The sequence below is a fragment of the Rhinolophus sinicus genome, linkage group LG18, assembly GCF_036562045.2.
Source record: "Rhinolophus sinicus isolate RSC01 linkage group LG18, ASM3656204v1, whole genome shotgun sequence".
NCBI lineage: Eukaryota > Metazoa > Chordata > Mammalia > Chiroptera > Rhinolophidae > Rhinolophus > Rhinolophus sinicus.
The window spans coordinates 13364338-13377400 of NC_133767.1; the positions used below are offsets into that span (position 1 = coordinate 13364338).

Sequence of the window (13063 nt, forward strand, 5' to 3'; positions counted from 1 at the left end):
TATATTTTTGGAGTCTGTTCTTTGTAAGACATGATTCTGGTTGTTTGCTCGTAGAGGCGAGGCGGGGGCTGAGGTCCTGGTGGCCCTGCGGGCGGCAGCTGGGTTCAGCCAAGGCTTGGAAGATTCTCTTTCCAGTGACCGAGATGGTCAGCTCAGTGATGGCTGCACACATCAGTGCTCACAGGAGGGCTTCACCCACAAATTAGGGACACGAATGGGTCAGAAACAGCACTTTGCCGCCTATCCCCCTCCTGTCAGCCACTATGCCCCCAAAAACTAGAGTACAGGGTTCCTGCAGTTTCCCCCCCAACCCCCTTTCCTGCATACAGATCCCAGAAGTAAAGCAAAGGGTGCTCTAGGGACTGGAGGTGGTTCTTGGCCTCCCCCAAAATTTCTGGGTTCGGTAGGGGAGAATGCTACCACACAGCATGTCCCACCATGGCCTCCGACACTAGGCGGGACAGAGCCCTGGCCTTTTGTTCTCCCCCACCCTCAACCCCCACCACCACCTCTGGAAACAGCGAGCTGCTGCCCTGGAAACCACTGAGGGAGGTGACTGGAGCTCTGCCACCAGCCCCAGCTACGGTGAGACGAGCCCTCCAGCTTTCAGGGATACTTGTACTAGGGCACCTGGTCCCGTGCCTCTCCTCTGGGTCAAATTTCAGGCACCCTTACTAAGGGGATGACACGTGAGTTCCTGGATGCTGTAAAAATCACACCTAAGAGAAGGACCACGTCCAGGAGAGCTGAAGCTAGTCCTCTAGACTGGTCCCTTCCCAGGGCACTGGTTAGCTGAGTCCTGTGTCTTGGCCCTCGTCCTCCAACCAGAGGGTGGTCTAGATCGGGGGTTGTGGTGTTACTTAGAAATCATGGCCCAAATAGCTCCCCTTGGGCCTTGTGTTCAGAGAGATTTCTCAAAGTATTTGATTTGGGGATCTAAATTTGAGGAAAATTTCTAAGAAACTGGTTATACCACAGATCTAGAATCTTGGGGTTTAATGTAGATGAATTAAGCCAGGTAAGAGGAACACCGTCAGGAGGCCCCTATCTCCACCCCTCCCAAAAGGGAAAGCAAGGCCATGGCCCTCTAATGGCAATGTGGCCACCCCTCTGCTTGCACCTGTGACCCTCTTTCTTGCTACATGGGAAAGCTCTGAACCTGTAATCAGACAAGAAGGGGTGAGCCATCTGGGACCCTGGAGAAGCAGCCCCAGGCCTGCATTCCAGATGTGCAGCCCTTTAACACCTTAGTGGGGGGGGGGGCATCTTTTTCAGGTCATCCTGGAATCCAAAACTACCGACCTCATCTTGGAGTCCGAGTCCCTGCAGCGCAGATGCCAAAGGATGCGGCTGAGGGTGTGGTCTGTAGATGCCCATCCTGTGCCCGTCGTAAGGAAATTTCTGTAAGAGAGCTGGCAAGCCCCGACACTGTCTCATGCTGTATGCTTAGGATGAGAAGAAAAAAATCCTATATTTGTGATCAAAAAGAGGAAACTTGAAATGTGCTGGTGTTTATAATAAAAGCTGGTAAAACTGCTTGGATTCAAAGATGGTTCCAGTTGGCTGATGACCCTTAGAATTAGCAGCTTATCCGTGGAAGACTGGAGGAGCTCGGTTGAGTTTGTCTAGTGCATGCGTTTGGTTGTGTTTCTGAGAATTCAGCATGTTAAAAGCAGGAATAGAATGCAGCCTCTGGAAAACCGAAGGTGGAGAGGCTTCTGCTTCTGAGATCTCAGTCTGAAGACAACTCTTTCTGTTTGATTGGCTGTCAAATGGAACCAAAGATTTTAGTTAAGCCAAAAAGAACTTGGAGGATGGCCTGGGAAAGTAGGCTACTCTGAAAAAGGGAAAACATGATGAAGGAGCTGAGTGCTGGGTGGGAGCCAGTGCATCACCAGGAAGTTCTTTACCCAAGGACAGTGCTGGGAAGTAGACACGCAGCTGGACCCTTAGCAAGTGGACGCACGGGAGCACGTAACAATGGGGACAGGGCCCACCTGGGGTCGTAGAGCCACATTGCACCTTCCCAGGATGTCCCACGTTCATTCCACTGCATGACTTGGGTACAGTTTCACTGCAAAGTCGAGTGGGGAAGGGTCAGTTTTAAGAAACCAAATGGAAGTGAATGTAGTGGCCAGGCTAACGGGCAAGACTGAGGAACTTGGGATGAGTAGCTGAGAAGGCAAAGGGTGCTTTCAACATGCACCTTTTTGTAGAGGATTTACTAGGATCTATTGACCATGCTCTCTCTGAGGAATTACTTCACTGAATGAAAAACTCAAAGGGCACTGACAGCTTAGAACACCTTGACTAAGTGGGGCACGTAGGTTTGGAGGAGACTGGCGTGAGATCTGCTCAGAGGAAATGGGGATCTGAGGCTTCTGTGACGCAAAGGGATGGAGAACTGGTACTGAGCGCAGTAGTAACACGTCGGGGCCGCCGCTTCCGCTGTTAAGTTAGCTCCCTCCGTTCTGCTTTTCTGTCTGAATAGGAGACAGTTATACTGGTAACAAGTACTGATTAAATGCATTAACTCTTTTGCTCCAGCCCTGAGGTAGAACAGAGGCAGTAACTTGCCTGAGTTCATGAGCAGCGAGGGCAGATGTGGGCCCAAACCCAGTTTTCTCTACCTGAAAGGAACTTTCCTCCCAGCTTTGAGACCTGCCTTACATGCCTGCCTCCCCTCCTTACTCCACATATTTGACCTTGAACCCACTTTGGGGGTACCTTGGGGAAGTGGGAACGTCACAATACATTGTCACCCCTCAAACATTACAGACAGCAAAATGGTAACTACGTTGTTAGAAAGGACTGCGTGGGACTCAGCCTCCCTGTGTCTGTTGCCCACTGGTTCGCTTTGGCATGGCAGAAAAAGAAATGTTGACAGTTGGCCAGCCCTCGTATTCACAGCTTTAAACTCCGAGTGTAGATGACCTTAACTGCCCCCACCCAAGGCCTGGGCTGAGTGACTGAAATGGGCTTCATTGTCTGATCCTGGGTCCCTAGGGCTCTAGCCAGCAACGAGCCTCTTACAAACTATTTAAAAATAATTACTGTACATGGGCAAAGCAATGAACTTTAAACTGAAGAATCCTCAAGGGATGCGGTGATGTTTAGAGAATGTTCCAAGCGAGAGTGGGGGGACCCTGCAGTCCCAGGTCCTTCAGGAAAATGTCCAGAGGACATGCTTGGAAAGGACATCAGGGGGTGCGCCCAGGCTCATGCATGTGCACGTGTTCCTGTCTTCTGTCAGAGTGAGCATGGCTGCCAGGCTCCCCATGTCAGGGCCCCTCACACCTGGGCACAGGTCCGTGGCCCACAGAAGAGGGAGGGTGCTGCTGCTCGGGGAGTGGCAGGAGGTCTTCTGATGGAGAGTGCTGGGGACCAAACGCCAGCATCACAGCTGTGCTCCCCTAGCTAGGAGATGTAGAAAAAGGGACAGGGAAGTGAAGTCGGCGGGGGCGCCGTGCAGCAGACATTGAGTTAATAGGTGTTCAGCAGCCAGAACTGGTGTCACCAGTGAGGGCAAGACCTCCACAGGCGGAAGCACAGAGAACCCTCCAAGCTTCAAGAGGGGCCAATCCGTACTGTTTCTGACACTCTAGACTCTTGAGTTCTGAGCTTTAGTTTCCTGGGCAGGAAGAAGGGGTCCTCGTGTGGGGAGAGGGCAGCCAAGGCCCCTTTCCCTCCAGAACTGGCCATTTCAGGAAGCCCCTCCTGACACACGCCTGCTGCTTCTAGTTGACACTAAAGTAAGCAGGCTTTCTTGAAGCATCGAGTTTGTTCACAGGACAAGCATTTACTGAGCGGATCCTATAAGATACAGTCCTTGGAGAAAATCCACAGAGACAGACAACTACGGGAGGAAGGTGCTCGACGGAGCTAAGGCTCAAAGCCAGGGCACTGACCCCATTTTGTACCAGAAACGAGGACGATGTCTCTTCGCCAGGACCAATAATTGCACAGCGCTCCGTGGTTTAGGAGGCACATACAGTCTTCTCTTTGGCACTGCTGTATGTTCCTTAGGGCAGTGCTTCTCCAGCTCTAATGTCTATATGGATTATCTCGATTCTTGCTAAAATCTTGATTCAGTAGGTCTCGGGTAGGGAGGCTGAGTTTCTAACACGCTCCCTGGCGAGGCAACTGCTGCTAGCCGTCTGTCTACACTTTGAGGTGCGAGACTATAAAGGAACAAAAACAAACCATCCTGACTTTGAAACTGCCTTAGTCTTTCTTCATATTCATGATAAACGTGGGTGTAGGGCAGGGGGTTGGTCAAGTGGTTCTTTGGCCTCCTTCATAGCATTTGTTCCGAGCTGGAACCTCCTGTCCCCTTTGTTCTCCTCGTTCTTGTTGGCCTCCTGCCTTCTTCAAATCCCTGAATAAGAATACGGCAGGGCCACTGTCAGCCTGAGTTCCTCTGGACAGGACAGGAGGAGGGCAGAACCCAGGCTGCAAAGAGCCCCAGGGGGCTTAAAACACTGAGTTACCTGGAAAGATGTCCTATGTTTGATTTGTCCTGGGACAGAAGTGCAGGGAGCTGTCCTGACTGTGAAATGCATTTGTAAAAATGGGAGGAAAATAAAGAAAGAGTCACGTCTTGCTTGTTTTTCCAAAGAAATAGGAGGGGAGCATCGCCTCAGCCAGTCTTTGGGGTGATGTGACCCAGTGGGGCGAGAGCCAGGCCAGTCTCAGCCTTCTGTTTCGGAACTGCAGGCACAGCACCCACCACTCAGAAGAGGCCTGGCCAACATTGATGAACCACAGCCCCTTTGCCCCATGCCCGGGCGTGGGGTGCGTTGGCACCTTCAAGGAACATAACGGTCTGCATTTCCACCCTGTGCTCCAATACCCCCACTGGACCGGAGGGTTCTGACTGAGGGGGCCGTCTTCACACCTAAGAAGACAGTCTCAGAGGAGCTCTGGGAAAGCTGCCCACCTGTTGGGGCCTGACGCCAGGCAGTGCTCAGCGTGCCACCTGGCCAGGGCCTCTGGTTGGAGTAGAAGCCCATGACACCCAAGCAAAGCGCCAGTCCTTGAGGGAGGCAGGGCTTTGCCAGCATGAAGCAGACACTGAGAGAGGGGCCCTGCAGCCACCAGGAAGCCAAGCCATGCTGAGCAGGGAAAGGGGCCATCTGGTCAGGCCTCCCCGGACAGCCTCTCTGTTCCGTCCAAGCCCCAACGTAAGAATCGTGGCTCTAGGAATTACAGGGCCATCAGTTTGGCCCAAACATACACATGCACACACGTGCAAGCACACATCGCATGGAGTTGCTTTTCCACCCTGTAGTCTTTCTCAGACCAAACCAATTCCCATTTGTCTTCTCGTAAGTAATAGACGTGGTAGGCTTGAGGTATGGTAATCATTTTTTCTTCTAATACTGCATCCATAAGCTGGGAAAAAAACTGTGGTCTGAGCTCTTTGACAGGATAGAAGGCATCTTTCAAAACATGCCCTCAAGGTCAGTTCACTGAGTGGTATCCCACAGTGGAAGCTTCCAGGAATAAATGCTGGGAGAGGTTGCTGCCTCCTCCACTCTGCCTTCTCCAGAGCCAGAGTTGCTCAGCAAAGGCCCAGCCAGTGGCATTTCATGGTTGTCCGGACTAAGCTCTGTCTTCCATTTATCACGCTGGGCAGGGAGGCTGGGAGCCCAACAGGATGGCCCATCCTTCCCTCCTGCATGGAGCACAGACATTGCTCACCAGTAGAAGGGCCCCGAGAGGGGAAAGGGTTGCCAAGGGTCACCCAGCTAGTGGGTGGCCAGGTGCCTGGACTGACAGTATAGGATGAAACGGGAGAAAGACCTCAGATCCATTCATCCCTGCACGTGTAGGGCTCTGTGCAATCAGCTTGTGACATTCCGAGGGTCCTTGATGGTGGAATTAAAAGTGGCCTCTGGCAAAGCAGAACAAGCCATTTGGAGATAAAGCCAAGTGAAATTAGAAATGTTCTAGTAAGTTCAGGCCAGGTCCTGCTAAGTGGCTGCACCTGCCTCCACAAAGGGCCACAAGTCTTGCTTCTGGCCAAATTCCACCATCGGCCTGTGTGCAAGTGGAGGTCAGGGCCTGGGTTCCCACCAGATCTAGCCATGCTGCTGTGGGAGCTCTCTGAAGTTGGCAGGGGACTGACATTCGTCTAACACGAGATAGTTGTTAAGCGCATTAGCAAAAGACTAGATTTCTGAGTTCCATCCAACCCATGTTGAGTTGGTGTCAGAGTCTGCAAAGGATGAAAGAGACTTTTAAGAAACCCACAAAACCCTGTGCAGGTGCCACCTGGCCATTACTTGCTTCTCTGAATTGGAAGGTTTTGATACCTCAGAAACTCAAGGGCAGTTACCGCCTCTGCCCTTCTCCCTGTACAGGCCTGTGTCTGCTAGGGGAAACCCTTGCTCCTGAGACCTGAACACTAAAACCATTACAGAAGAGCTTTCAGACAATACCCAGCATGTGCAGGAAAGTCTGGGAGTTTCTCTCCTTGACACTCCCATTTTTTAAGCTTCAGAAAGTAAGCTGCCTTATAAGAGGATCCTTGAAATTGGGAGTTGGTGATGGAAGGAGAACTGATTCTGGGTGATGAACACACAATGGGATTTATAGATGATGTAATACAGAATTGTACACCTGAAATCTATGTAATTTTACTAACAATTGTCACCCCAATAAATTTAATAAAATAAAATTAAAAAAAAAAAAAGAATCATTTTACTTTCATATGAGTTCAAAATGGAGATTTGTTATAAAAAAATTAAACAGTGAATTGTTAAGTAAACAAAAAAAAAAAAAAAAAAAGAAATTGGGAGGGGAGGAGGGAAGAATATCCCATCATCCCTGGAACCTTTCCAGGCCAAGAAGTATCCTTCAGCCACAAGTCTTTCCTCCTCTGGGAACTCAGAGGAGGTTGCCTCCTGAGAGGAAAGGATTGCCCAAAAGTTGGTGCCTTGAACAGAGAAATAAAAAAGGGAGGCAATTGAATTTGGTTCTTCCTTGCAGTGGACATTTTTTAAAAAAATTGTGGTAAAATATACATAGCATAAAATTTACCATCTTAATCATTTTTAAGTGTACACTTCGGTGGTATTACATACATTCATATTGTTGTGCAATCATTACCCATCACCCTCTCCAGAACTCTATTCATCTTGCAAAACTGAAACTTTGTCCCCATTACACACTACCCTCTCCTGCTCCCCTAGCCTCTGACACCCACCCTACTTTCTGTCTCTATGAATTTGATGACTACCTATTTCATGTGAGTGGAATCATACAGTATTTGTCTTTTTGTGACCGGCTTATTTCACTGATCATAATGTCCTCAAGGTTCACTCATGTGAAGCATGTGTCAGAATTTCCATCCTTTCTCTTAATAATATTCCATTGTATATATAGACCATGTTTTGTTCATTCATTGATCCGACAATGGACACATGAGTTGCTTCTACACTCTGGCTATTGCAAATAGTAGTGGGCATTTTTCATGGCCTTCAGCTCACCCCAGGGGAAGGCAGTAACTTTTGGAGAAGGAATGGGCAGCCTCACAGTGGCCGCAGTGGTGGTCAGGAGACCGCGGGGAGTCTCCCATCTCCTTTTCTGCTGCTCTCTCTGCTCTCCCTAAGTCAGTCTCCAGTCTCCATCAATTCAACTCAAGTACATCTGCATCTAATCATTTTTCCCTTTTTCCAGTTTCCTTGTGTATGTCAGGGCTGAAATCTGCTCATGACCCCATCAAGACTTGACTTCGATCCCTGGGCACCTCTAAAAAGCCAGTTTCCTAGGCTACCCGAGGATTCAGTATCATAAAGATCTGTGGATGAGGGTATGTCTCAGAAGGCCACAGGTCGGGGGAGGACAGAAGGCCCTGGTAAATGTGTCTGGAAACTGGCAGGTTTGCCCTCCACAGAGCCTGGGTCCTGCCTGTCTGGGCAAAGGTCCCTCATCCTTAACTGAAGTGTGGGCTTCCTTCTTCCCTTTGCTAAATACCACTTCCCCTTCTTGAAATAAAGGGGCTTCCCAACCTAGGTCTATCACCCCATAGAGCAGTGTGTCGCCTCTTACAAGAGGTGATTTTCTGAGTGGAGTGAACAACAAATGAAGTGTGAGGCTGAGACCCCTCAATTCTCCCAGAGTAGCTGCAGGGACATCCTGGGAATGGCTATGCCTGGGACAGGCTCGGTCTGTCTGGAGTGTGGTGAGGGAGGGAGAGAGGCAGGCGGCTGGTTATGCACGGCCTGAAGGCCAATGCAGTAGGGGTGTGGAATTGATTATAAGTGTGCAGGGAAACCATTAGAAGACCCTAAGTGAGGAGTGTATGATCTACCTGTGGGCCGAGCATGAATGGGGGGCTAGTTAGGAGGCTGCTGGAGTCTTCTAGGTGAAAGCCCAGAAAAGTCTTCCAGGAGCTCTTCCATCCAATTCTGCCCACCTCTTTTACTTCCTCCTCCTCCGCCTCAGTTGCTTAAGGCTGTAACTTGGGGGTCTTCTTGACCCCTTCCTCCTGGAAGCATTCCCTGACAATGTCCCCTCCAACGCCCCAACTATGTCCAGGCCCCAAGGAGGACACTATCCTGCTTCCTGTATTTTGCAGCTCCTGTCACAATCTCTAGTGACCCTGTTTTAGTACAACGTGGCGGTGAGGCTTTAGTGCGCCTCAGAATCATCTGGGGAGCTGCCTGGACCCCACTTGAGGCGAGGCCAGAGAATGTGCATTTACCTGGCTCGGTCCTCTGTGAGAAAGGGAGTCGGTCTGAATCCCCAACTAGACTCTGAGCTCCAGCAGGGCAAGAGAAATGAAACGGATGGCCCAGTTTTGCTGGTGGGATTTGCTCCAGGATTCGCGTGTTGGTGTAGACAAGTCAAGCCTGAATCCTCCCTTTCACTCCTTTTAGCTCTTGGGCCTGCCTCGGTTGGAAGAGACTAACTTCCAACGGTCTGGACGGGCGGCCGGGGGCTTATAAAGACCCCAGAGACATTGTTTCTGCCCGGGAGCCGCGCTTTCAAACCCCCCCTTGTGAGGGATGCACAAAACGAGGCCCAGCTGCCTGGGAGTGTCTGGGGCGGCTGCGCGCCCGGCCTGTCGCCCTTGACAACGAGGCAGAAGGTCACGGAGGTCCCGCCCCCGGGCACGACTGTACCTTGCGTGCCACGGAGGCCCCGCCCACCCGCCGGCCCCGCCCACCCGCCGGCCCCGCCCACCCGCCGGCGCAGGCAGCGCACCACACGGCCCGGCGTGTGCTGTCACGTCACTGCCCCGCGCCTGAGAGGCCCCGCCCCCGGCATGCGCGGTAGCGCTGGACGCTCGGGAGGAAGGATATGGCGCGCGAGGTGCGGGCGCTCGTGCTGTGGGGACGTCGCCTGCGGGCGCCCGCCCTAGCTGTCGCTTCGGGAGGTGAGGGAGGCCTGACCGGCGGGCCGGGGCGGGTATGCGCGGCCCCCGAGACTCTGAGCCCGTTTCGTCTTCTGTGTAGACGCGGGAAAGGCACCCTTCGCGCGGCGTGGGAGACTGAGATTTCCGTGCCAAACGCGCGGCGAACGCCGAGCGCTCGGTGCGTCGTGGTCCCACCTGCCTTAGCTCCGCGCTGCCCGGGTGTTCCCAGGAGGCAACGCGGCGGAACCCCGGCGTGTGTGACCACGACAGGGGCTTCTCCTGGGGCTGGGGTGAGGCGGAGGGGTCGCGGGCTCCGCTGCTGGAGCCAAAGGCAGTTTCGCGGAGTGAAAGCCGAGGGTGCGTGTGCGCTCGCAACGGACTTCAGGGTGAACACTTAAGTCCCTAGTTGCGCTTTTCTTCTCGCCACCAAGGTGTTTTTATACACGTGTGATGCATTAGTCACTTGTCCCCTCGTTCACTCGACACAAGCCTGAGTGTCCACTCCGCCCGACATGACACGCAGCAACGAATCAAACCGAGAACCGGCGCCCTGGGCACTCGTGCAGCCGGTGGACTCTTGTCTGGTTAACCGTCATGTCCCCTGGGCCTGGGGTTGGTAGGTGCTGAAATGTTGAAAAAAAGAGTGACAGTAGCCTGCGTTCTCACTGTCCGCTCGGAAGTATCCACGGGTGAATGCGTTGGCTTTTCTTCCAGGCTCTGCACAGTTAACACATATAAATAGACGTATCTGACTCTCTTTGGGTAAAACGGCCTAAACCATATATGCATTGTGCTATAGAATTTTTTTTAAATTCCCAGCCTGGCTTACACATCTTTTCGTCAGTATGCTCCGGTCTACGGCTTTCCAGTGGCTGCATAGTATCCTATACTATGGACATACCAGCATTTATTTAGTTAACGTTGTCCTGTTAATGGACATAATAAAGATAATTTCCGGGTTTTTTCCCTGGTTATTACAAGGCTGTGTAGAAAGGGAGACTATTTAAATCTTTGTGCACATGTATATTTCTTTAGAATTAGAGAATTCGAGTTTTAGAATTGGTGGTTCAGAGCGTGTGCATATTAGAAATATTAGGCTGATGTTGCCAAATGACTGTCCAAAATTATCATTTCATGTTCCCATTAGCAGTGAATGAGACTCGACCTATGTATCAGGGTATCTTCTTCAACACTGGCTGTTACCTCTTTCCAAAACCATGGTTTATACACTATTTCTTGTTTAATTTACATTTGCATGGATACTATTAAGAATGTTTTCATTTGTTTAATGGCCATTTGTATATCTTCTGTGAATTAACTTTTCATAGCTTTCACTCGTTTTTCTGTTCCCTGAGTTTTAAATTTTGGTGTAGTCTTTTTTAACCATGATTTAAAAAAATAACATGGACTAATGGATAAGAGTGTTACCGGCATAGGGCCACTTGCCACTCTCAGGATAGAAATCAAGAGAGTGGCAACAGGGTTTTGTGGAGAGAAAGGTTTACTAAAATAGCCTGATGCACGAAGGGAGCGCGCTCTGAAAGAGAATGGATGTGGCTCCGGGAGGTTGGCAGGTACCGAGGTTTTAGACGCTCTTGAGGGCCACTCCTTCCTCTTTCTCATTTCCCTCCCCAAAGTATGTAGAAGCGGGTCGTGCACTGCCTGCGCAGTGTACCCACGTGCTACTTCCGTTGCACGTCTCATTAGCACACGGTCTCCGCCTAGGAGAGTGTTTTTTTTACTATGACAATGAGAAAGTTAACTAGGACAGCTCCTTTAACTAATGCACATGCGCGATTTTAGAAACTTCCTGGGCCCTGCAATTAAGGTTCTGTCCCCTTTGCTTATTGGCTGGCGGATGTGTCAAGTTACAGTTCCATGACTACTCTATATGACCACCGACTGCAAGACAACTAAGTTGTGACACTGTTGCTTGTATCTTTTGATGAAAGGGCTCAAGCATTGTTTTATCAGAGTATATCCTTGTATGTGTTTTGCAGAAAAAGTGTCTAGAAAGATTTTTATTTTGCCCTTGTACTTGGATAGTGGTTTGGCTGGGTATTGCATTCCAGGACAAAATAATTTTCCTTCAAAGAGTAATGATATTGCTCTGTTGTCTTCTAGCACCCTTATTACAGATGAGCAATTATTATCCATTTGAGTCTTGTTTCTTTAGTAGCTGACTTGATTTTTTCTTTCCCTTTCTCTGGAGGTTTAGTTTTTTTCCTCTTATTCATGTTTTAAAATGTTTTGATTGTGTGTTTGTAATTCATTCTTTGTATCACGTAGTGTTCCTTCCGTTGTGAACATATGTCAGTTTTCAGGCCAGCCAAATTTTGTTGTCTGTTTTTTTCATCTCTTTTCCTTAATAATCTGTGTCCTCTGCTGCAACTTCTGTTGCAGTGGTTCAAGCATTCTTTTGCCGGAATCTAAGATACAGAACCTGTTCTTGGAAGCCTTCTGTATTGCACATGCCCTTGACATTGTCAACTATGTGGATAAGTGTGAAGACACAGTGGTTAGGATGGATCGAGTGATGGGTGAATTTAGCCAAGAAAATATACAATGTGGGAAAAGAATATGGTTATAAGAGAATTCACCTCTAAAGAAAATTCAAGCATTGCAAATTTGTTTATTTCCCAAAATGAACCCCCCTGAGCCCTGGCTGGCCGAAACCTCACATTCAGTACTTTTAGTTCGTTATTGATTTATTTTGCTTCTTCCCTCTGCTCTCACTTTGGGGTACTGTTTAATTTCTCTGTGCTGCAGCCTTCGCAAGAATTATGGCAAATTTCTGATATTCCCAGGCTCTTTTTGGGAGGAGGAGAGGAGTAGCACTTGCTGGTGAGATTTCAATCTTATCTGTGAAACAGCTATTTATACTGATGATAGGATGTGATGATACAGGCTTCAGTCCTTAACTGCTTAGACTTTGAGTGGCATTGTCATCTGTATAAACCGTGGTGCTGGGGCTTAGGGTACCAGGTGGGCCTTTAGCATGAGGGCATGAGATGCTTGGTTGTGGGGGAGGAGGGAGAAAGGAGGGGGGCTGAGTTATCTGAGCCATCTGCAGCAGATCAAACCACCCACAGGTAATAGATTAGCAAAAGCCTTATTAGTTACCAGCTGAGTGGTTGGCCAGAACTAAGACAAAAGAAAAATCTCCAAGTGTTTTTCTACCACTGGGCAAGAAGAGAGGAATGAAGTTTGAAGGAAGAGGGGGGAAAGACAGGTTGATGAGAAAACAGTGTAGGAAAATAAACATTTTTCTCCCCGCCCCTGTCAAACACCAGGTTGTAAACAGGGCAAAGGTGATTTCCACAAATGAGGTCACTGAGGCTGGTGGTGGTGTTTGCTGTCTCAGGTCACAGCACTGATTCGGGATCCATGAAATGTAACCAGTTCACACTCCAAGTGAAATGCTTTAGGTTCAAAGTCAGAGGATGTTCTTCTCGAATTGCATTTTTGGTGCCCTCACTGTAGTTAGCTAGAATTTTTCTTAAACACCATCCTGCTCAGTCTCCATACGGAAGACTCACTTTTTCCTAATAAGCTTCCACAAATAAGTTATGTACCATTTTGTAAAGATAGATTTTAGGAGGATTATTTCTGGCATGGCTAGTATTTCTGCTAAAGCCAGTAGGAATTACAGACCATGAAAGATGTCGCTTGGAGAACCAGTGTCTACTCAGGGGCCTC

General features: G+C 49.5%; 1 long non-coding RNA gene across 1 annotated transcript in view; it reads left to right on the forward strand.

The window, feature by feature from the left end:
• The first annotated feature begins 9232 nt into the window (after positions 1-9232).
• LOC109442785 (heat shock protein 75 kDa, mitochondrial) overlaps positions 9233-13063 on the forward strand; it is a 45175-nt gene continuing 41344 nt past the window's right edge. Inside the window, exon 1 of the long non-coding RNA XR_012493103.1 lies at positions 9233-9385. This is a non-coding gene — a long non-coding RNA (heat shock protein 75 kDa, mitochondrial). The remainder of the gene's footprint in view (positions 9386-13063) is intronic.